Genomic DNA, 23501 nt, shown 5'->3' on the forward strand with positions numbered 1-23501 from the left:
AAGAGAGACAGCAGAGACGGCTGAAACAGCATATCTTCTGACTTTATACACTGCACTCTTTGAGAGAGGTAGTTAGCAAACCAGGCCAAAGACCCCTCAGAGACACCAATACTCCTTAGCCGGCTCACAAGAATGGAATGGTCTACAGAATCAAAAGCTTTGGCCAAGTCAATAAAAATAGCATTACAATATTGCTTAGAATCAAGGGCAATGGTGACATCATTGAGGACCTTTAAGGTTGCAGTGACACATCCATAACCTGAGCAGTAACCAGATTGCATACCCAAGAGAATACTATAGACATCAAGAAAGCCAGGCAGTTGATTATTGAAAAGTTTTTCCAACACTTTTGATAAATAGGGCAAAATAGAAATAGGCCTACAACAGTTACAATCAGCTTGATCTCCCCCTTTAAATAAAGGACGAACCGTGGCTTCCTTAAAAGCAATGAGAACTTCCCCAGATTGGAGAGACAGGTTAAAAAGATTGGAGATAGGCTTGGCGATGATAGGGGCAGCAACCAAAAAGAAGAAAGGGTCTAAACCAACTGACCCAGATGGTTTTTTGGTGTCAAGTTTAAGGAGCACCTTTAGCACATCGGACTCAGTGACTGCCTGCAGGGAGAAAATTTGACCATTTTGGCCGGGCAGACAGCTATAGTAAGAGTCTTGGTGGTTCCAAACTTCTTCCATTTAAGAATGATGGAGGACATTATGTTCTTGTGGATCTTCAATGCTGCAGAAATGTTTTGGTACACTTCCCCAGATCTGTGCCTCAACATAATCCTGTCTCGGAGCTCTACGCACAATTCCTTTGACCTCAAGTCCTGGTTTTTACTCTGACATGCACTGTCATCTGTGGGAACTCATATAGACAGGTGTGTGCCTGTCCACATCCTCTCCAATCAATTGAATTTACCACAGGTGGACTCCAATCATGTTGTAGAAACATCTCAAGGATGATCAATGGAAACAGGATGCACCTGAGCTCAATTTCGAGTCTCATAGCAAAGGGTCTGAATACATATGTAAATAAGGTATTTCTGTTTTTATTTTTATTACATTTGCAAACATTTCTAAAAACCTGTTTTCGCTTTGTCATTATGGGGTATTGGTTGTAGATTGATGAGGATTTTTTTAAATCAATTTTAGAAAAAGTCAAAGGGTCTGAATACTTTCCAATTGCACTGTATATACATTTTTAGGAATAAGCTAAGACTGTGAAGTCTTGTCAAACAGACGGAAAACAGGTCTTAGAAAACATCTACCAGAAAAATTCTTAAAAAGGTATTAGAAATACATCAAAACACAATGTTGGAGTAAAGACCCATGCCCAAAGATTTTATAAACAATACAAAACATACACATAGAAACGACCACAATCATACAAACATCATCTACATCACACCTGCTCACACCCCCATCTCCAGTGCCGGCATCACTTAAACTGCACCATTTTGTTTCTCTCCGCAGCCCACGCACTTTCAATATTTAAACAATACATACTTTGATTTTCCCATAGTTTTTATTGATTAATTTCCAAGTTTTAGTATACGTTTTTTCAAGATGAGTGATGAGAAGAGAATCGTCCAACCCATTGGGTTAGCTCCACCCACAACTTCCTGACTTTATAGAGTTTCCAGAAAGCATGGATTATTGAGTCATTATTCATTTTACACTTAAAACATGACTCTTTACACTTACAGCATGACTTGTGCTGTAGAATTTGTGAATTTTGTCTCTTGTATAATCAATTCTATATATTATCCTATGTTGCATTAAGCGTACATTTTCTTTAACTGTAATTTTGTTAGTTATGCTCAGTTTTTGTAGGTTTTGGTTTCCAATAATTTATATATTTTCGAACAGATTATCAATTGGATATGCTCTCTACAAAATTTTGTCTTCACTATCATATGAATATCCTTTTCTGACTCAAATAATATTCCCTGAAGGTTCCTCTGATGTCCCAAAATATTTCAAATAAAAATGTTGTGATATATAACTGTTAAGTTGCATGTATTTGAAACTATCTACATTGGTCTGACCAAAATTACTTTATAATTCTGTCATGGAAATAAGTTTAGTTTATATTAATGTTTGGTTCAATTGCCAGTACATACTGGCCAATAATTATAACAGCTATTTTGATCCAACCATAAATTTATACATTGTGCCCATGACCTGAAAGGATGGACATTCAATATGTAGCTAGATGTAGAAGGCTAATGTTAACTAGCTAATGTTTCCACCGGAAGGAAGTTAGGATACAAGCAAGCATTTTAGCCAGGACAACAAAAAATAAAAGTGTGTACTGTATGACAGAGTGATAGACTGTTTCGTCAACATGAGAGGAGGACGGCATCGGAGTTTCTACAAGTAGGGTGAGTCAACATGTTTTTTCTACTTGCACGCAAGTATCTTTTAATTGTCACTGTATTAGACAAAGCATAGGTGATTTGATGATGTTAAATGTTGAAGTTGAAATGGTGCTGGAGTAGTGGAGGCAGCTCATGTTTTGTTTGCTACTTGCGGTAATTCTCCATGGTTCTAAATCAATAGTTGTTTAGTGGTCCCAAAATGTCGGAAACATTAACTTGCTTGGCCATGCTGTAGGTCATGTAACTGTTTGTTTACATGCAATATGCTTTGTGGACATCACCAGACAGAGGTTGCTCTCCAGTTTTGTGAAAAAACAAAGGTGTGGTTGAATTTATTTTGCCACTGTGTCTTCTTATTGTCTCGTCCTTGGGCCTATATATCACGGTGTTAAGGCATACGAACTAACAGGTTATAGAGCAAACAACACAATTATCACAACATGTAGGTTGTAATATGTTTTTTTTCTGGCTTGTCTTCCCCAGTGATTTTACCCACACACTGCTACTGGTTCTTGTATTTGTTATTAAGTGTCTATTTCAATAAACCCTGTTTGATTGAAATGTATCAAGTCTGGTAAGACTTTTGCCATTTTATTGTTTATAAGCTTTGTTATTATTTTATTGTTACGATTTATTAAAGTATGGGTCTATAATCAGATGAAGACTAAGAGTCTAAACCTCTACTAAGCTAACACATGGAATTGGTTTAAGACAGTCATAGCATGGATCATTTAGCTATTTTATGACCCATATAGGTATTACAAAAAAATATTTAGAAATTATTTGATGAAACATTCAATTTGCTTTCTGTCCAAAAATGATGCAGAAAAATTTAGCCATGCTTTTGTCACTTCTAGGTTAGACTACTGAAATGCTCTACTTTCTGGCTACCCGGATAAAGCACTAAATAAACTTCAGTTAGTGCTAAATACGGCTGTTAGAATCCTGACTAGAACCAAAAAATTTGATCTTATTACTCCAGTGCTAGCCTCCCTACACTGGCTTTCTGTCAAGGAAAGGGCTGATTTCAAGGTTTTACTGCTAACCTACAAAGCATTACATGGGCTTGCTACTACCTATCTCTCTGATTTGGTCCTGCCGTACATACCTACACGTACGCTACGGTCACAAGACGCAGGCCTCCTAATTGTCCCTAGAATTTCTAAGCAAACAGCTGGAGGCAGCTGGAGGCTTTCTCCTATAGAGCTCCATTTTTATGGAATGGTCTGCCTACCCATGTAAGAGACGCAAACTCGGTCTCAACCGTTAAGTCTTTACTGAAGACTCATCTCTTCAGTGGGTCATATGATTGAGTGTAGTCTGGCCCAGGAGTGGGAAGGTGAACGGAAAGGCTCTGGAGCAACGAACCGCCCTTGCTGTCTCTGCCTGGCCGGTTCCCCTCTTTCCACTGGGATTCTCTGCCTCTAACCCTATTACAGGGGCTGAGTCACTGGCTTACTGGGGCTCTTTCATACCGTCCCTAGGAGGGGTGCGTCACTTGAGTGGGTTGAGTCACTGATGTGATCTTCCTGTCTGGGTTGGCACCCCCCTTGGGTTGTGCCGTGGCAGAGGCCTTGTCTCAGGATGGTAAGTTGGTGGTTGAAGATATCCCTCTAGTGGTGTGGGGGCTGTGCTTTGGCAAAGTTGGTGGAGTTATATCCTTCCTGTTTGGCCCTGTCCTCGGATGGGGCCACAGTGTCTAGGGTCAGTTTGTTATATCTGGAGTACTTCTCCTGTCCTATTCGGTGTCCTGTGTGAATTTAAGTGTGCTCTCTCTAATTCTCTCTTTCTCTCTTTCTTTCTCTCTTTCGGAGGACCTGAGCCCTAGGACCATGCCTCAGGACTACCTGACATGATGACTCCTTGCTGTCCCCAGTCCACCTGGCCGTGCTGCTGCTCCAGTTTCAACTGTTCTGCCTTATTATTATTGGACCATGCTGGTCATTTATGAACATTTGAACATCTTGGCCATGTTCTTTTATAATCTCCACCCGGCACAGCCAGAAGAGGCCTGGCTACCCCACATAGCCTGGTTCCTCTCTAGGTTTCTTCCTAGGTTTTGGCCTTTCTAGGGAGTTTTTCCTAGCCACCGTGCTTCTACACCTGCATTGCTTGCTGTTTGGGGTTTTAGGCTGGGTTTCTGTACAGCACTTTGAGATATCAGCTGATGTACGAAGGGCTATATAAATAAATTTAATTTGATTTGATTTGCTTGGCCTTACGTCTATTAGCCCAGGGGTCTGTAACCTTTTTTTGCGTGGAGTGCCAATTTATCCTACCATTTCTAACAATCTGCTTGTCAGTTATGATTTTCACATGTGCATTACAACTAATTGTGTCTGTTGAAAATTCCATAGCTCGCTAAACAGTCTATTAGCACCATGGGCTTGATCTTGGAATAAAGATTCAGATTCGGACCTAACAACACACGTGCCAATATCCTCCAAACACTGGCTTCTCAGGCATTATCACTTAACTAGCCACGGGGTGGCCAATCGTATCTTCAATCAGCTTTCCTTTATGTTTCCCCACCATAGCGGGGGCACCGTCAGTTGTGATAGCGAATAGGTTTTTAATATCGACACCTCTCTCCTCAAAATGATCTGTGAAGGCTTTTGCTACATCTTCTCCTTCAGTAATACCATGCATGGGTTTTAGAGAAAACAGCTCCTCACGTACCTGCTCTGAGTCACAGTATCTTCCAACAACTGGCAGACGTGGAATGTAATTCACATCCTCACTCTCATCAAGAGCCACACTAAACACAGGTGCATCTTTTAATGCTAGTTTGCTGCTCCTGTACATTTTCAACCATCTTGTTAATGCGCCTTTCAACAGTTATGGCAGACACAGGCATGTCTTTTATCTTTGAGATGATTGTCTTTGTTAGGCCATCCATCAAATAAAGCCTGCGAACTACTGAGGAAAGCCTCCTTGATATATTCCCCATTAGTAAGAGGTTTTCCATTTTTAGCAATGCACTGTGCAACTTTATAGCTCCCCTCTGTAGCTTGATTTTTGACTGCATGTAGATTTCTAAACACACTGCTTTGCTTTTCATACTTGGACATGGCCCTCTTGATTCCTTCAGCCTTGTCTGCCTCATTGTTTAAGTTTTTCTCATGTCTCGTTTCAAAATAATGCAGTACACTTCATGTCTGACAAACAACAGTCTTACAACAGAGAGCGCAAACAGACCGGTCCTTCAGTAAAACAAATCCATATTCCTTTGTCTTTGCTTATGACATTTTGAACCCTGAACTTGTTAAAATAACAAAGGAATGCTTGCTAAGTGAAAACGAGTCTATCATCTACAGTGCTGCCTTGGTTTTGAATTTGGTGGGAGAGGCGAGGCGGGTCGTCTTCCGCTGAACTGATAATATGAAACTCCTGCAAAATCATGAAAGCCCATTGGCTAATCAGGATTGAAATACATTAGGAACTACAATGTTGCAATAAATACCAAAGCAATTTCGAAACTAATGCATGCAATTTCAATTATTTAAAAAAAGAATTTAAAAAAAATAATATTTTCTTTATTTTTGGGGGGGTAGCTTGCCAAGCCTTGGCGTGCCAAGGCAAATACAGTGTGCCAAGCCGAGGCTGGCACACGTGCCTTAGGTTGCCGAACCCTGTATTATCCCACAGAAACACATTGAAACACATTCATATATGGCAAAACAAATAGTCCAAAAATAAATCAAAAGGAAGTATGGATTGAGGTGTCTGAAATTCATCTAAGAGATATAGGAAAGTTTTAGGAAAAAGTATCAGGAACTTCAGGTGAGTCTCATGTAGCTCAAACCGTTCAGAGTTTTCGTGAAAATACATATTTTCGGGATGTCTCCTGGTCTGAGAAACACATCTGTAGCACAGAGGCGCAACATCGCAAGACTTCCAGGCCGTTTGCGAAATTGACCAAGCAGACCAGGCCGAGGTGTGGTTTTCATCAAAAAACAACCTTATATTGTCATGCACTGTTCTGTTTCACCTGTCCTTGTGCTTGTCTCCATCCCCTCCAGGTGTCGCCCATCTTCCCCACTTATCCTCTGGGTATTTATACCTGTGTTTTCTGTCTGTCTGTGCCAGTTCGTTTTGTTTGTCAAGCTTACCAGCGTTTGTCCTGTCAGCGCCTGTCTTTTCCCAGCCTCTCTTTTCTCGTCCTCCTGGTTTTTGACCCTTGTCTGTCCTGACCCTGTTTCCGCCCGACTGACCACTCTGCCTGTCCCTGAGCCTGCCTGCTGTCCTGTATCTTCGCTCCACCCCTGGATTACTGAACTCTGCCTGTCCCTGACCCTGACCCTGCCTGCCACCTCTGCATTATCGACCCCTACCTGCCTTGACCTGTCATATGCCTGACCCTGTTGTTACAATAACATTGTTACTTCACACAGTCTGCACTTGTGTCTTACCTTACCTACAACTAACGAAACATGCTCCATTATCGCTGTTTTTGACACATTATTGCTCATATTATTGGGAAACTAGTAATAAACAAATTTGAGTAATGGATTTAGCACAAAAAGCACCTTGATACGTTATTAGGCCTAAAGAAAAAAACTGAAAATAACAACATCAGCCATCAGCTATGTTTAATCTAAAGGCAGTAAATGAGGCTGAATGAACTGTTTTGCTGCCAGACAAGGCTCCGCTGATAGCCAGGTGTAGCAGTGGTAAGGTGTTGGGACTGCTGTTGGGATAGCTTTATGTGGGCACCGTTTGTCACCGTTATAGTGCAATTCATGTATTGTTTAGTGTTGTGTTGTGGCTTTGCTGGCATGCCTCCCACTTTATTTATTTTATTTGCCCCACCAAGATTTAAATGCTAAAATCGCCACAGGGATGGAGGATGATGAAAGTAAACAGAAGTTACAAATAAAGGTAGACCTATCAATTAGATTTAAAGTGTTTTTAATGTTTATGAATTAATAAGTCATTATACTCAAAGTTCTGTTACAAATCTGTAACAAATCTCTTACGGAATTTCTGCAACTGGTCATAAAACTAGATCATGGGAAAGTCTGAAGTGATTACCTTTCCTGTCCTAACTTTATAAATTGATTTCACCAATTAGTATGTGCAAATGTGGCATTGAATATGACAGAACACTAAATTAACTATAGCTTATGATGCTTCATTTTACTGTACATAGAGCTAATTTTCTTATGCAAATTAAACCAATTAATAAATGCCCAGGAGTTGGTTGACCTTTTTATCAATCAGACTTTTATATAATAAAATAATGCAGTTTTCAGGAAAAATCATCTACTTTTGGGGGGAAACAGTGGTGGGAATTGTGGGAGATGATTTATATCCGTTCAGTCTTTGAGCTAATCTAACATGATTGACAACTGTCAAGTAGAAGGGCAACCTAAGGAAGGTAATTAAACAGCTGGATGTTGTTGTACTGCAGTTGGTCAACTATAATTTATTTAATTATTTATTCATTTTTTTATTCAATTTTTTTATTCAATTATATTTAAAGAATGTATTAGTCAAGAGATGAGATGCTACAGGTCTCTCTCTCTCTCTCTCTCTCTCTCTCTCTCTCTGTCTCTCTCTCTGTCTCTCTCTCTGTCTTTCCCTCTCTCTCTCTCTGTCTTTCTCTCTCTCTCTCTCTGTCTCTCTCTCTCTCTCTCTCTGTCTCTCTCTGTCTCTCTCTCTGTCTCTCTCTCTCTCTCTCTCTCTCTCTCTCTCTCTCTGTCTCTCTCTCTCTCTCTCTCTCTGTCTCTCACACACACACACACACACACACACACACACACACACACACACACACACACACACACACACACACACACACACACACACACACACACACACACTATCATATGCACCTCCATCCTACTTACTTGGTTTAAGCATGGGAAAATGCACATTTCATTTCAATAAGCCTGTTCTCTCTCATGCTATTGGGGTTATCTTAAAGGTCTTATTCAATAATTTTTTTCTTTCACAACAGAAGTAACTTGTTTTCATGGTAAAACTGTTTGTCTAGATAAAAGGATTACCACCTCAAATAATTATGTTAATTTGTTTGATTTCAACAAAAACAACAAAAAATTGTTAATTTAAAATGCATTGCATTTCTAATCAGAAGTTGATTGGAGGGGTGTGTGAGATTAATTTTCTACTAGAATGTTTTCAACCAATTATTTTTGCTCCAATCCAAATGAACATGGCACTTACTGTGCTGCATAGATAACATTGATAGAGATGATCTGATAAGTTAAAAATGTACAATAATGTCAAGCCATAGACACAAGGTATTTATGAATCGAAAAACAAAATCTGAACCAATTCTGTTTGTCTGCATTGCAGGTCCTTATCTCTCCAGAGAACACACTGACACTGTGGTCACACCCCCCCCCCTCACACACACACACACACACACACACACACACACACACACACACACACACACACACACACACACACACACACACACACACACACACACACACACACACACACACACACACACACACACACACACACACACACACACACACACAGTGGACTGAGTCTGGTCATTACCACAGAGGACCCACATGAAGAGAGTCAGCCATCTGATCCAGTCCCATCCATTATTCATCTTTCTGGGGGAAAGACGGTCGGTCGGCTCCTCAGAGAGACCCAGGAACCTCATCTATCCTCATGAGCGCAGGAAAGACACACACCAGTGGAGGGAGCCTGCAAAGCTGCAAAAGAGAAAAGCAGGTACAACAGAAGTTTGGAAGTGTGTGTGAGTTTTGGGAGTGCAATAACAACTAAATAGTTCTGTCCAAAACTTTCCTTTTGTTGTGAAATATTTTCTCTAGGACTCTGCAATGTTATATGTGAAAGACCATTTAAAATCATGTTGGATTCTCATCAGAAGTAGGCAACAGACTCTGACATACTGTACATGAAACACTATGGTTTGTGCTAAGGCATATAACAAAGCCCCTTGTTTATGTCCAAGTACACCAAGCTCACAAAACTGTCTCAAAACAGCTCTACAATAAATATTCTAATAAATCCAATAATGTAAATGCAGGGTTATTATAGAATAAATGTGAGCTATACAGTCCTTGACAGCTGCCCATCATCTTATTCTCCTAGCAAACAAAGTAGCGTCAGGAAAATACCTTGTGGACATATCTGAGTGACAGGCAGGGCTGTCAAGCTGCCAGGGGTAATGACATCATAAATGAATTTGATGGGAGGGAATTCAATCTGTAGCGATAGAAACGGCTCAAACATTAGAGTGAAGTTCTAAAATGCTTTCTGCTCATCCCCTGAAATGAGGACTGACACATACTCTCAGAGAATAGATTGTGCAATTAGCTCTCCTGGCTTCTTTTTGACATCATAAAAAGATAAGTGAGATTCAACATTATCATGCAGACTCCTTCATGCACACTTCCGTGTGACACTATTTCACCCAGGTTGGACCCAGGTGCTATTAGTCCCTGAGTCTGTAGGACCTGTGCTGTATGGGGTGACTGACACACACGCACACACACACACACACACACACACACACACACACACACACACACACACACACACACACACACACACACACACACACACACACACACACACACACACACACATTGACAAAGTTTAACACCGAATCACATATAATGTAGCCTATATGGATACTGCCTATACGTCGTCATTCGTGACAAACTGCTCCGCTCAAGGAATAACGTAGGGGGCGCTCTGTGAGTGACAATGGTTAAATGTCAAACTGCGTAGGTACTTGACAAAACAAACTGTAAGTACATGATGTTTTCTGAATCGTGATCTATGATCGTGATAGACATTCTGACTAACGAAACACGCTCCATTAAACACATTTGACACATTATTGCTCGTATTATAGGGAAACAGTAATAAACTAATTTGAATAAGGGGTTTAGCATAAAAAGCACCTTGACACAGTTTTAGGCCTAATCAATAAAACAGAAAATAACAACGTAATACTTATTTTTTATAGCCGATTAAGTGTTAATTGGACTGGAGATAATTATCAACATAGATAATTAATGCACATAGCCTACACAGTTTATAAACATGTTATGATATTTATTTTTTCCTAAATTTGACATTTGTCTCAAATCAAAAATACTGAACTATGGGTGGAATTATGCAAAACATAAGGTAAGTGACTCTAAAAATCACGCAGTCTCATTTGATAGAAGATTCCCTATTTGCGCCCTCCCTCCGCTCGCATCCCATGGCCGTCTCTAGGTGATTTAGCGCCGCCAGTCTCGAGCAGGTGTCCAACATGGCGATCACGGGAAACGGATCTCTCACTATTTCTCTCTCTGTTTTCGTGATTTCAGCGGCGTTTCTTCTAAAAGGTAGGATTACTTACTCGTGATTAGGCGCATCAAAAATTGTATGACCTCATGGAGTGAAAGAACATAGGCTACCTACAACTTGAGATGGTTGGTGCGGGATGCGCGTGAGCTTCTCCTAAATCTCAGCATCGGCACTTTGCTTCTTTTGATCTTACTTCAATGTGCAACCTTTTCTGTAACCCGTGTCCCTATATACAAAACAACATATATGCCATTGTTTTTGGGGGACCTTTGGATATAGCCTGTTCATCCTTTTTATAATCAGAAAGTAGCCTATTATGTAGTGTATGTTGCACCTCAAAAGTGGTGAAAATTAGTAAATGAGATAATCAACAAATAGCCTACAATTTTCTTTCAAAGAAAATAACGGTAATCTACCTCTGTAACTTCTATGTGCCACATAATTGCCAGTGGGAGAGTTTCCTCGGTGTTCCTCGGAGAGGTCAGTGTAAATGTATTGCAAATGTTCACAGTTGCTAATATTTATGTTGAATAACTCGAATGCCTATTCGAATACTCTAAATGGATGTCCGGAAAACACGCAATGCAGCTACAGTAGGCTACACTCACGCCAGTGTGTCCCCTTCACGGCTGCGGTGAACGAGTTTCGGCGCATAGGCTCCTACCGACAACATACTGTACCTCCTTACTATTATCCTATTATACACATTGACAGTTAGAGCTTGTCTACATATTATTTCCCGCGAATGGGATACTGACGGACCCAGAAATCTCTTGAATTACTGGATTACAAGGAATTTAAATCCTGCCCGACTGTTCCTGCTATTTGTAGGCTACATAGACTGAGGTGCGCTGATACGGTGCACGCACTAGTCTACACGGTAAATGAAGTCCAGAACCAATGTATCAATCTCTACCCAGCAGCAGTCAGTCCCGCCCGTATAATTTCATATAGTAAACCTCAGACACTGTAGCCAAAAATATGTTCATAATCTTTTAATTTACCCTACTGTTGTAGTGTGGACAGTAGCCTAAAATGTATTTATTTTTGTCTCATGATCTGTCGCTAATATGCAGTCAATTTATAAGATACATTATTTTTAATGATGACCATAACATTCTTTACAGGTCTCTTATGTTGTTCAGATGTAGCCTTTCATTTTCGCAACTCCAAATCAACAGGTCTCTGTGTGTGTTTTTACGGGTGTGTTTGTGTGTGCGCGTGAATGCGTGTGTGTTTGTGTGTGTGTGTGTTTGTTGGATGGATGGATGTTTGGGGGTGATCTAATCAGGATTCCACGTTTGGTTACTCAGAAGCCTATCCAAACTAAAGCAACATGGCTAAAGAAACACAGTGCCTTCAGAAAGTATTCCCACTTGTTCCACATTTCCTACAAACAATATCCCATAATGACAAAGCAAAAACATGTTTGAAGAAATGTTTGCCAAATTTATTGAAAATGAAATACAGAAATATCTCATTTACATAAGTATTCACACCCCTCTGTCAATACTTTGTAGAAGCACCTGTGGCAGCGATTACAGCAGTGAGTCTTTCTGAGTAAGTCCCTGGGAGCGTTCCACACCTGGATTGTGCAATATTTCCACATTATTATTTTCAAAATTCTTCAAGCTCTGGCAAATTGGTTGTTGATCATTGCTAGAGAGCAATTTTCAGGTCTTGCCATAAATTTTCAAGTAGATTTAAGTCAACACTGTAACTTGGCCACTCAGGAACATACACTGTCTACTTGGTAAGCAACTCCAGTGTAGAATTGGCCTTTTGTTTTAGGTTATTGTCCTGCTGAAAGGTGAATTTGTCTCCCAGTGTCTGGTGGAAAGCAGACTGAACAAAGTTTTCCTCTAGGATTTTGTCTGTGCTTAGCGCTATTCCGTTCTTTTTCATCCTGAAAAACTCCCCAGTCCTTAACGATTACAAGCATGGATTTGCCCCAAACATAACACTTTGTAATCAGGACAAAAAGTTCATTGTTTTGCTACATTTTTTTAAAGTAATAATTAAGTGGCTTGCAAACAGGATGCATGTTTTAGAATATTTGCATTCTGTACAGGCTTCCTTCTTTTCACTCTGTCATTTAGGTTAGTAACTATAACGTTGTTGATCCATCCTCAGTTTTCTCCTATCACAGCTATTACACTCTGTAACTGTTTGTCACTATTGGCCTCATGGTGAAATCCCTGAGCGGTTTCCTTTCTCTCCGGCAACTGAGTTAGGAAGGACACCTGTATCTTTCCATGGGAGTGCTCGGAACTTATTATGTGACTTGTTAAGCAAATTTTCACTCCTGAACTTATTTAGACTTGTCATAACAAAGGGTTTGAATCCTTATTGACTGAAGACATTTTAGCTTTTCATTTTTCATTAATTTGTAAAAATGTAGAAAAAACATAATTCCACTTTGACATGATGGTGTATTGTGTGTAGGCCAGTGACAAAATAACTACATTTAAACCATTCAGGCTATTCAGGCTATAACACAACAAAATGTGAAAAAAGTCAAGGGGTGTGAATACTTTCTGAAGGCACTGTACATGTATAGGTAACATAGTAAACTACAGGCTTTCGCTTGACAACTGTTGAATGGAGTGTAGTCTGCATTGAGTAGTGGTTGAACACCATTCACTGTATTTTAGAGCTTCGCTCTCTGTCACCATTAATTTAATTAACCTCTCTCTCTGTGTTAAATGCCTAAATGCATCCAAAATCCACAATAGCTTCCAATACAATATCCCAAGTGGTGCAAGATTTGAAGATTATATTCTGGCCTAGCAAAGCTTTACAGTTTTAACAAAACCCACGTATTGTTAGGACCATCATCAAATCCAAGATGGCGTAGCAGTCAGACGTCTTGTCGTGTCCCTTGTATATATCGTTTTTTAAACATATTTTTCAAAACATTTTGCTAAACCTCAACATCTAAATACTCTCCTGCAACCCGCCTCACCCAATGTAGCGTGGATCTGCTTTTTTTTCTAAAGTATTTATATTTACTTCGGATCCGGAACCCCTCAACTGAAGCTAGCCAGCTAACTAGCAGCTATCAGTCAGCAAACCATCAGCTAAACTTTAGACTCTAACAAGAGCATAACGGACCTAATATTTTTATCCCCGGATTCCCACCGCAAACGGAACATTTTCATCTGGATCTTCACAACTAGCTAACTAGCTAACCGCAACCCCGGATGACCACTCCTGGCTAGCGTTTCCATCCACTTAGCTTGAAGCTAGCCCGGCCAGAGCTCCTGTGCTACCACCAAAGCATACTCCTGGGCTACAATATCAGGACCCACGACCGGCCTATCGATGTCACCGCATGAAGAGGCATAAACAGACTTAACCCCATCGCGACGTCCCCCAAATGCTAACTTTCTAGGCCTTGCTATCTGCTTGCTTGCTAATCCGGCCTGCTAACTGCTAGCTTGTTTAGCCCCGGTCTGCTAACTGATAGCTTGTTTAGCCCCGGCCTACTAACTGTTAGCTTATTAGCACAGGCCTGCTAACTGTCTGAATCGCCGCTTCCCCAGCCGGCCCAACCACTCACTGGACCCATATTCAATCTCTTTTCGATTTTTAATTCGATTATACCTTCCGGTAACCTGCCTCACCCAATGTGATACGGAATCACTATTATTTTTAATTTTTTAGAACACATTCAAGAACCTCCAGAAGCTAACCAGCTACAAGCTATTTATTCATTGTTAGCCACTGCTAGCGGCTTTTACCTTCTTCACAGCCAGCCAGTTTTTTTTTTTGCCTGGATAATACTCGCCAGTCTAGCTTCCCTGTCCCATCCACCGCTGCCCCCTGGACACTGTGATCACTTGGCTACATAGCTGATGCCTGCTGGACTGTCCATAAATCACAGTACTCCATTCTGTTTTTTAATGTTTTATCTGTCGGCCCCAGCCGCACTCAGGCTCTGTGTGTAGTTAATCCGACCCTCTCTGCCTAGTCAACGCCAATTTACCTGCTGTTGCTAGCTGATTAGCTGTTGTTGTCTCACCTACTGTTTTAGCTAGTTCTCCCAATCAACACCTGTGATTACTGTATGCCTCGCTGTATGTCTCTCTCAAATGTCAATATGCCTTGTATACTGTTGTTCAGGTTAGTTATCATTGTTTTAGTTTACAATGGAGCCCCTAGTTCCACTCTTCATACCCCTGATACCTCCTTTGTCCCACCTCCCACACATGCGGTGACCTCACCCATTACAACCAGCATGTCCAGAGATATAACCTCTCTTATCATCACCCAGTGCCTGGGCTTACCTCCGCTGTACCCGCACCCCACCATACCCCTGTCTGCGCATTATGCCCTGAATATATTCTACCATGCCCAGAAATCTGCTCCTTTTATTCTTTGTCCCCAACGCTCTAGGCGACCAGTTTTGATAGCCTTTAGCCGCACCCTCATACTACTCCTCCTCTGTTCCGCGGGTGATGTGGAGGTAAACCCAGGCCCTGCATGTCCCCAGGCACCCTCATTTGTTGACTTCTGTGATCGAAAAAGCCTTGGTTTCATGCATGTCAACATCAGAAGCCTCCTCCCTAAGTTTGTTTTACTCACTGCTTTAGCACACTCTGCTAACCCTGATGTCCTTGCCGTGTCTGAATCCTGGCTCAGGAAGGCCACCAAAAATTCGGAGATTTCAATACCCAACTATAACATTTTCCGTCAAGATAGAAGTGCCAAAGGGGGAGGAGTTGCAGTCTACTGCAGAGATAGCCTGCAAAGTAATGTCATACTTTCCAGGTCCATACCCAAACAGTTAGAACTACTAATTTAAAAAATGACTCTCCAGAAATAAGTCTCTCACTGCTAGCGCCTGCTACCGACCCCCCTCAGCTCCCAGCTGTGCCCTGGACACCATTTGTGAATTGATCGCCCCCCATCTAGCTTCAGAGTTTGTTCTGTAAGGTGACCTAAACTGGGATATGCTTAACACCCTGGCAGTCCTACAATCTAAGCTAGATGCCCTCTGGCCCTTCAGGTGTATTTGGCCCTCCAAATACACCTCCGCTGTCTTCAACCAGGATCTCAGCGATCACTGCCTCATTGCCTGTATCCGCTACGGATCCGCAGTCAAACGACCACTGTGAAGTCCATGGAGAACAAGAGCACCTCCTCCCAGCTGCCCACTGCACTGAGGCTAGGTAACACGGTCACCACCGATAAATCCATGATTATCGAAAACTTCAACAAGCATTTCTCAACGGCTGGCCATGCCTTCCTCCTGGCTACTCCAACCTCGGCCAACAGCTCCGCCCCCCCCCCCGCAGCTACTCGCCCAAGCCTCTCCAGGTTCTCCTTTACCCAAATCCAGATAGCAGATGTTCTGAAAGAGCTGCAAAACCTGGACCCGTACAAATCAGATGGGCTTGACAATCTGGACCCTCTATTTCTGAAACTATCCGCCGCCATTGTCGCAACCCCAATTACCAGCCTGTTCACATTCTCTTTCATATCGTCTGAGATCCCCAAGGATTGGAAAGCTGCCGCAGTCATCCCCCTCTTCAAAGGGGGAGACACCCTGGACCCAAACTGTTACAGACCTATATCCATCCTGCCCTGCCTATGTAAGGTCTTCGAAAGCCAAGTCAACAAACAGGTCACTGACCATCTCAAATCCCACCGTACCTTCTCCGCTGTGCAATCTGGTTTCCGAGCTGGTCACGGATGCACCTCAGCCACGCTCAAGGTACTAAACGATATCATAACCGCCATCGATAAAAGACAGTACTGTGCAGCCATCTTCATCGACCTTGCCAAGGCTTTCGACTCTGTCAATCACCATGATCTTATTGGCAGACTCAGTAGCCTCGGTTTTTCTGATGACTGCCTTGCCTGGTTCACCAACTACTTTGCAGACAGAGTTCAGTGTGTCAAATCAGAGGGCATGCTGTCCGGTCCTCTGGCAGTCTCTATGGGGGTGCCACAGTGTTCAATTCTCAGGCTGACTCTTTTCTCTGGATATATCAATGATGTTGCTCTTGCTACGGGCGATTCCCTGATCCACCTCTACGCAGACGACACCATTCTGTATTCTTCCGGCACATCCTTGGACACTGTGCTATCTAACCTCCAAACAAGCTTCAATGCCATACAACACCACTTCCATGGCCTCCAACTGCTCTTAAACGCTAGTAAAACCAAATGCATGCTTTTCAACCGTTCGCTGCCTGCACCCGCACGCCCGACTAGCATCACTACCCTGGATGGTTCCGACCTAGAATATGTGGACATCTATAAGTACCTAGGTGTCTGGCTAGACTGTAAACTCTCCTTCCAGACTCATATCAAACATCTCCAATCTAAAATCAAATCTAGAATCGGCTTTCTATTCCGCAACAAAGCCTCCTTCACTCACGCCGCCAAACTTACCCTAGTAAAACTGACTATCCTACTGATCCTCGACTTCGGCGATGTCATCTACAAAATAGCTTCCAATACTCTACTCAGCAAACTGGATGCAGTTTATCACAGTGCCATCCGTTTTGTTACTAAAGCACCTTATACCACCCACCACTGCGACCTGTATGCTCTAGTCGGCTGGCCCTCGCTACATATTCGTTGCCAGACCCACTGGCTCCAGGTCATCTACAAGTCCATGCTAGGTAAAGCTCCGCCTTATCTCAGTTCACTGGTCATGATGGCAACACCCACCCGTAGCACGCGCTCCAGCAGGTGTATCTCACTGATCATCCCTAAAGTCAACACCTCACCGCCTTTCGTTCCAGTTCTCTGCTGCCTGTGACTGGAACGAATTGCAAAAATCGCTGAAGTTGGAGACTTTTATCCCCCTCACCAACTTCAAACATTTGCTATCTGAGCAGCTAACCGATCGCTGCAGCTGTACATAGTCTATCGGTAAATAGCCCACCCAATTTTACCTACCTCATCCCCATACTGTTTATATTTATTTACTTTTCTGCTCTTTTGCACACCAATATCTCTACCTGTACATGACCATCTGATCATTTATCACTCCAGTGTTAATCTGCAAACAGGTAGAGATATTGGTGTGCAAAAGAGCAGAAAAGTAAATAAATAAAAACAGTATGGGGATGAGGTAGGTGAAAATGGGTGGGCTATTTACCAATAGACTATGTACAGCTGCAGCGATCGGTTAGCTGCTCAGATAGCTGATGTTTGAAGTTGGTGAGGGAGATAAAAGTCTCCAACTTCAGCGATTTTTGCAATTCGTTCCAGTCACAGGCATTTTTGCAGGATAGTCAGTTTTACTAGGGTAAGCTTGGCGGCGTGAGTGAAGGAGGCTTTGTTGCGGAATAGAAAGCCGACTCTTGATTTGATTTTCGATTGGAGATGTTTGATATGAGTCTGGAAGGAGAGTTTGCAGTCTAGCCAGACACCTAGGTACTTATAGATGTCCACATATTCAAGGTCGGAACCATCCAGGGTGGTGATGCTAGTCGGGCATGCGGGTGCAGGCAGCAATCGGTTGAAAAGCATGCATTTGGTTTTACTAGCGTTTAAGAGCAGTTGGAGGCCACGGAAGGAGTGTTGTATGGCATTGAAGCTTGTTTGGAGGTTAGATAGCACAGTGTCCAATGACGGGCCGAAAGTATATAGAATGGTGTCGTCTGCGTAGAGGTGGATCAGGGAATCGCCCGCAGCAAGAGCAACATCATTGATATATACAGAGAAAAGAGTCGGCCCGAGAATTGAACCCTGTGGCACCCCCATAGAGACTGCCAGAGGACCGGACAGCATGCCCTCCGATTTGACACACTGAACTCTGTCTGCAAAGTAATTGGTGAACCAGGCAAGGCAGTCATCCGAAAAACCGAGGCTACTGAGTCTGCCGATAAGAATATGGTGATTGACAGAGTTACCTTAGCTTTCTTGGGAACAGGAACAGTGGTGGCCCTCTTGAAGTATGTGGGAACAACAGATTGGGATAGGGATTGATTGAATATGTCCGTAAACACACCAGCCAGCTAGTCTGTGCATGCTCTGAGGGCGCGGCTGGGGATGCCGTCTGGGCCTGCAACCTTGCGAGGGTTGACACGTTTAAATGTTTTCCTCACGTCGGCTGCAGTGAAGGAGAGTCCGCATGTTTTGGTTGCGGGCCGTGTCAGTGGCACTGTATTGTCCTCAAAGCGGGCAAAAATGTTATTTAGTCTGCCTGGGAGCAAGACATCCTGGTCCGTGACGGGGCTGGTTTTCTTTTTGTAATCCGTGATTGACTGTAGACCCTGCCACATGCCTCTTGTGTCTGAGCCATTGAATTGAGATTCTACTTTGTCTCTATACTGACGCTTAGCTTGTTTGATTGCCTTGCGGAGGGAATAGCTACACTGTTTGTATTCAGTCATGTTTCCGGTCACCTTGCCCTGATTAAAAGCAGTGGTTCGCGCTTTCAGTTTCATGCAAATGCTGCCATCAATCCACGGTTTCTGGTTTGGGCATGTTTTAATCATTGCTATGGGAACGACATCTTCAACGCACGTTCTAATGAACTCGCTCACTGAATCAGCGTATTCGTCAATGTTGTTGTTTGATGCAATACGAAACATATCCCAGTCCACGTGATGGAAGCAGTCTTGGAGTGTGGAATCAGATTGGTCGGACCAGCGTTGAACAAACCTCAGCGCGGGAGCTTCATGTTTTAGTTTCTGTCTGTAGGCAGGGATCAACAAAATGGAGTCGTGGTCAGCTTTTCCGAAAGGAGAGCGGGGTAGGGCCTTATATGCGTCGCGGAAGTTAGAATAGCAATGATCCAAGGTTTTTCCAGCCCTGGTTGTGCAATCGATATGCTGATACAATTTAGGGAGTCTTGTTTTCAGATTAGCCTTGTTAAAATCCCCAGCTACAATGAATGCAGCATCAGGATATATGGATTCCAGTTTGCAAAGAGGCAAATAAAGTTCGTTCAGAGCCATCGAGATGTCTGCTTGGGGGGGAATATATACGGCTGTGATTATAATCGAAGAGAATTCCCTTGGTAGCTAATGCGGTCGACATTTGATTGTGAGGAATTCTAAATCAGGTGAACAGAAGGACTTGAGTTCCTGTATGTTGTTGTGGCCACACCACGTCTCGTTAACCATGAAGCATACGCCCCCGCCCCTCTTCTTACCAGAAAGATGTTTGTTTCAGTCGGCGCAATGCGTGGAGAAACCAGCTGGCTGCACCGACTCCGATAGCGTCTCTCCAGTGAGCCATGTTTCCGTGAAGCAAAGAACGTTACAGTCTCTGATGTCCCTCTGGAATGCTACCCTTGCTCGGATTTCATAAACCTTGTTGTCAAGAGACTGGACATTGGCGAGAAGAATGCTAGGGAGTGGTGAACGATGTGCCCGTCTCCGGAGTCTCCCCCTTTTACGAAGTCGTTTTTTTGGGTCGCCGGCTGGGATCCATTCCGTTGTCCTGGGGGAAAGGCAGAACACAGGATCCGCATCGCGAAAGTCATATTCTTTATGGTGAGTTGACGCTGCTCTTATATTCAGTAGTTCTTCTCGACTGTATGTAATGAAACCTAAGATGACCTGGGGTACCAATGTAAGAAATAACACGTAAAAAAACAAAAAACTGCATAGTTTCCTAGGAACGCGAAGCGAGGCGGCCATCTCTGTCGGCGCTGGAAGTAGTATGGAAGCACCCAAGGGGCTAGAATTTTCTAGCTCTACCCTTAGACTTGGCGGTGACGTAGTGTCCCCATGAGTGACAGAACACTGAGCCAAGCACGGCGCAACACTCTGTATTTTCTGCTGGCTTGCCCCACCACCGAAAGCACTGAGCTAGGCTGAAACACCTGTATTTTGGAGCTGCCTTACTCAAGAAAATGAAAAACAGACCATGTTTGTATGTGGCTTTATTCTCAATTATATATATATATTTCTTTACATTGTTTACAAACTGATATGTGACATGTATTAATGCCAAAATAACAACCAAAACAGGCAAGCTCCCCCCTAAAAAATGTGGGGATCACCATGACGGGTCGCCACTGCATTTAGATATGTTTTTATAGTGAGAGTAGAGCACCAAAGAGAAGGGCAAAGTCGGACTAGATCTTGCTTAGCTGGTCTAAGCTTGGCAGGCGTTTATTTGACCTCAAGCCTGGTTGGTTTTTACCTCAAAGGAAAGATAAGTAGCGATACAAAAATACAGGTTTAAAATGACTGTTGAAGGATCTTGTAAATATTGTTTGGAATAATCCATCTCTTACAGAGACATTACTCAAGGTGAGAGATGGATTGGCTCATCCTCCTCTCTGATAAACCGCTGAGATAAGATGCTGAATGTAAAAAAAGGGTTTGTTTGAACCCTATAACATTCTGTATTCTCCATGTCTCTCTCCAGGTGTTCCTAATTCTCTCCAGGGGTCCTCTATCTCTCCAGGGGATTATTTTATCTCTCCAGGGGGTTCCTCTGTCTCTCCAGGGGGTTCCTCTTTCTCTCCAGGGGTGGTTCCTCTATCTGTCCCGGGGGTTCCTCTGTCTCTCCGGGGTGCCTCTGTCTCTCCAGGGGGTGCCTCTATCTATCCAGGGGGTTCATCTATCTATCCAGGGGGTTCCTCTTTCTCTCCAGGGGTGGTTCCTCTATCTCGCCATGGGGGTTCCACTATCTCTATCTCTGCAGGGGGTCCCTCTATCTCTCCAGAGGGTTCCTCTATCTCTCCAGGGGATTCATCTATCTCTATCTCTCCAGGGGTTTATCTATCTCTCCAGGGGTCCCTCTATCTCTCCAGGGGGTTCCCTATCTCTCCAGGGGGTTCATCTATCTCTATCTCTCCAGGGGGTCCCTCTATCTCTCTATGGGGTCCCTCTATCTCTCCAGGGGTTTATCTATCTCTCCAGGGGGTTCCTCTATCTCTCCAGGGGGTGCCTCTATCTATCCAGGGGTTCCCTCTATCTCTCCAGGGGGTCCTTCTATCTCTCCAGGGGTTCATATATCTCTCCAGGGGTTCCTCTATATCTCCAGGGGGTTTATCTATCTCTCCAGGGGGTTCCTCTATCTCTCCAGGGGTCCCTCTATCTCTCCAGGGGTCCCTCTATCTCTCCAGGGGTTCCTCTATATCTCCAGGGGTTTATCTATCTCTCCAGGGGGTTCCTCTATCTCTCCAGGGGGTCCCTCTATCTCTCCAGGGGGTCCCTCTATCTCTCCAGGGGGTTCCTCTTTTATAGTACATATCCGTTGTGATCTGATCATGGTATTTCAGACAGTTGCATAATGCTTCTTTATTGTCAGCTCCAGCTCATTCATCAGCGCTGAATGATGGTGAAATGGATCAATAGAAGCTGTCATGGAGCCTTAGGCAAGCCTGTACTGCTTTTGGTGTGTTTCTCTGAGAAACAAAGGAAACATACACTTGTTATGGTGCTTATGTTTGCCATACAGTTTGCTATGTGTGACATGGATGGTGATTGAAGATGGCTGTCCGAGTGCTGTTGAAGGGTTTGGCTTTGAAACAGAGTGATATAAGGCTGCTGCACTGTATTCTGTCTGTGTGCTGCGTCATCACCCTCATACTTCACAGGCCTTGGTAACTGAACTGGCATCTACTGGGCCAGTTTAAATAGAATATATGGTCCTGTGTTCTTCACGTATCCTGAATACAGCGGTTTAACAGTGCTGTTGACTGTTGGGGCCAGTGTACTGATCTTGTCCACTTAACTTGTTCTGTATGCTCATAGAAGATTTGAATGATAAGTAATAAGTACAGCCCCATTGATATCCTGTGGGTACTGTGGTTGGAAAATTGCACAGCTCTCACAGCCTGCAGTGAAATGCACTTATCCTGTTTCAAGTCAAATTTAACACCCAAGCTAATGGCCCATTGCCAGCTAGTGAAATATTTCATTGCTTGTACTCTGGGCTCACTACATCATTTGTAACAATAATATACTCTTCTATTTAAAGAAATTGAATTTATAGCTCATTAAATTTACATTAGATTCTGCTTAATAAGCCTCACCCTAATTGCTATAGATAATGCTAGATAATGCTAGATAATGCAGGATATTACTTGATATGGTGGCAGCAAACAATGTTACTCTTAGGGGAGGGAAGACTGAGACATGGCAGCTCTTCTCAGTACAACTTGAGAAATAGAGAAGATCCGGTAGACACTGTTGACATCCATAAGAAAATCAGCTACTGCAGTTTTGTTAGTCATTAGTGTCTGATGGAAGACAGCACATTTCAAGCTGTGTGGGTAGTTCTGTCTGCTTCAGACTCAAATTCTGTGCGTGTCCACACACCTTCTTAAGTGAGCTCTTGCTGACCTGTCCTCTGTACAGGGTTGTAGGTAGCCTAGTGTTTAAGTGTTGGGCCAGTAACTGAAAGGTTGCTGGTTCAAATCACCAAGCTGACTAGGTGAAAAATCTGTTGATGTACTCTTGAGCAAGGCACTTAACCCTAATTGCACCTGGATAAGCAAGTCTGCTAAAATGTGAAGGAAAGCAGAGGATTTAGCTGAAGTGTGATTAAGGGCTGCAGTGAGGTTCTGCTGTTGTATTTGTCTTCAAGTCAAACTGGGTGAAGGCATGCAGCTAAAGAGGGGTGAGAGGTCAGAAGAGATGGCCTTTGGCTATGTCTGGTGGTGCCTGCAGAATGTCTCTCCATCACTGACCTTGTATAGTTTTTCAACCTTTCAAGACTACTAGGATGCATCCCAAAAGTCACCCTATTCCCTTTATATTGGACTACTTTTCAAATAGTGCGCTATATAGAGAATAGGGTGCCATTTGGGACAAACACATAGTCCTCCCTTCAAGCCCTCAGCAGGGGAACACAATACAACTTTGCTGTCTGTGTA

At 43.0% G+C, this 23501-nt stretch overlaps 1 pseudogene; it reads left to right on the forward strand.

The window, feature by feature from the left end:
- Positions 1-8833: 8833 nt before the first annotated feature.
- The window catches only part of LOC112267127, a 182212-nt pseudogene continuing 167544 nt past the window's right edge, over positions 8834-23501 (forward strand).

The sequence above is a fragment of the Oncorhynchus tshawytscha genome, linkage group LG14 (genome assembly GCF_018296145.1).
Source record: "Oncorhynchus tshawytscha isolate Ot180627B linkage group LG14, Otsh_v2.0, whole genome shotgun sequence".
NCBI lineage: Eukaryota > Metazoa > Chordata > Actinopteri > Salmoniformes > Salmonidae > Oncorhynchus > Oncorhynchus tshawytscha.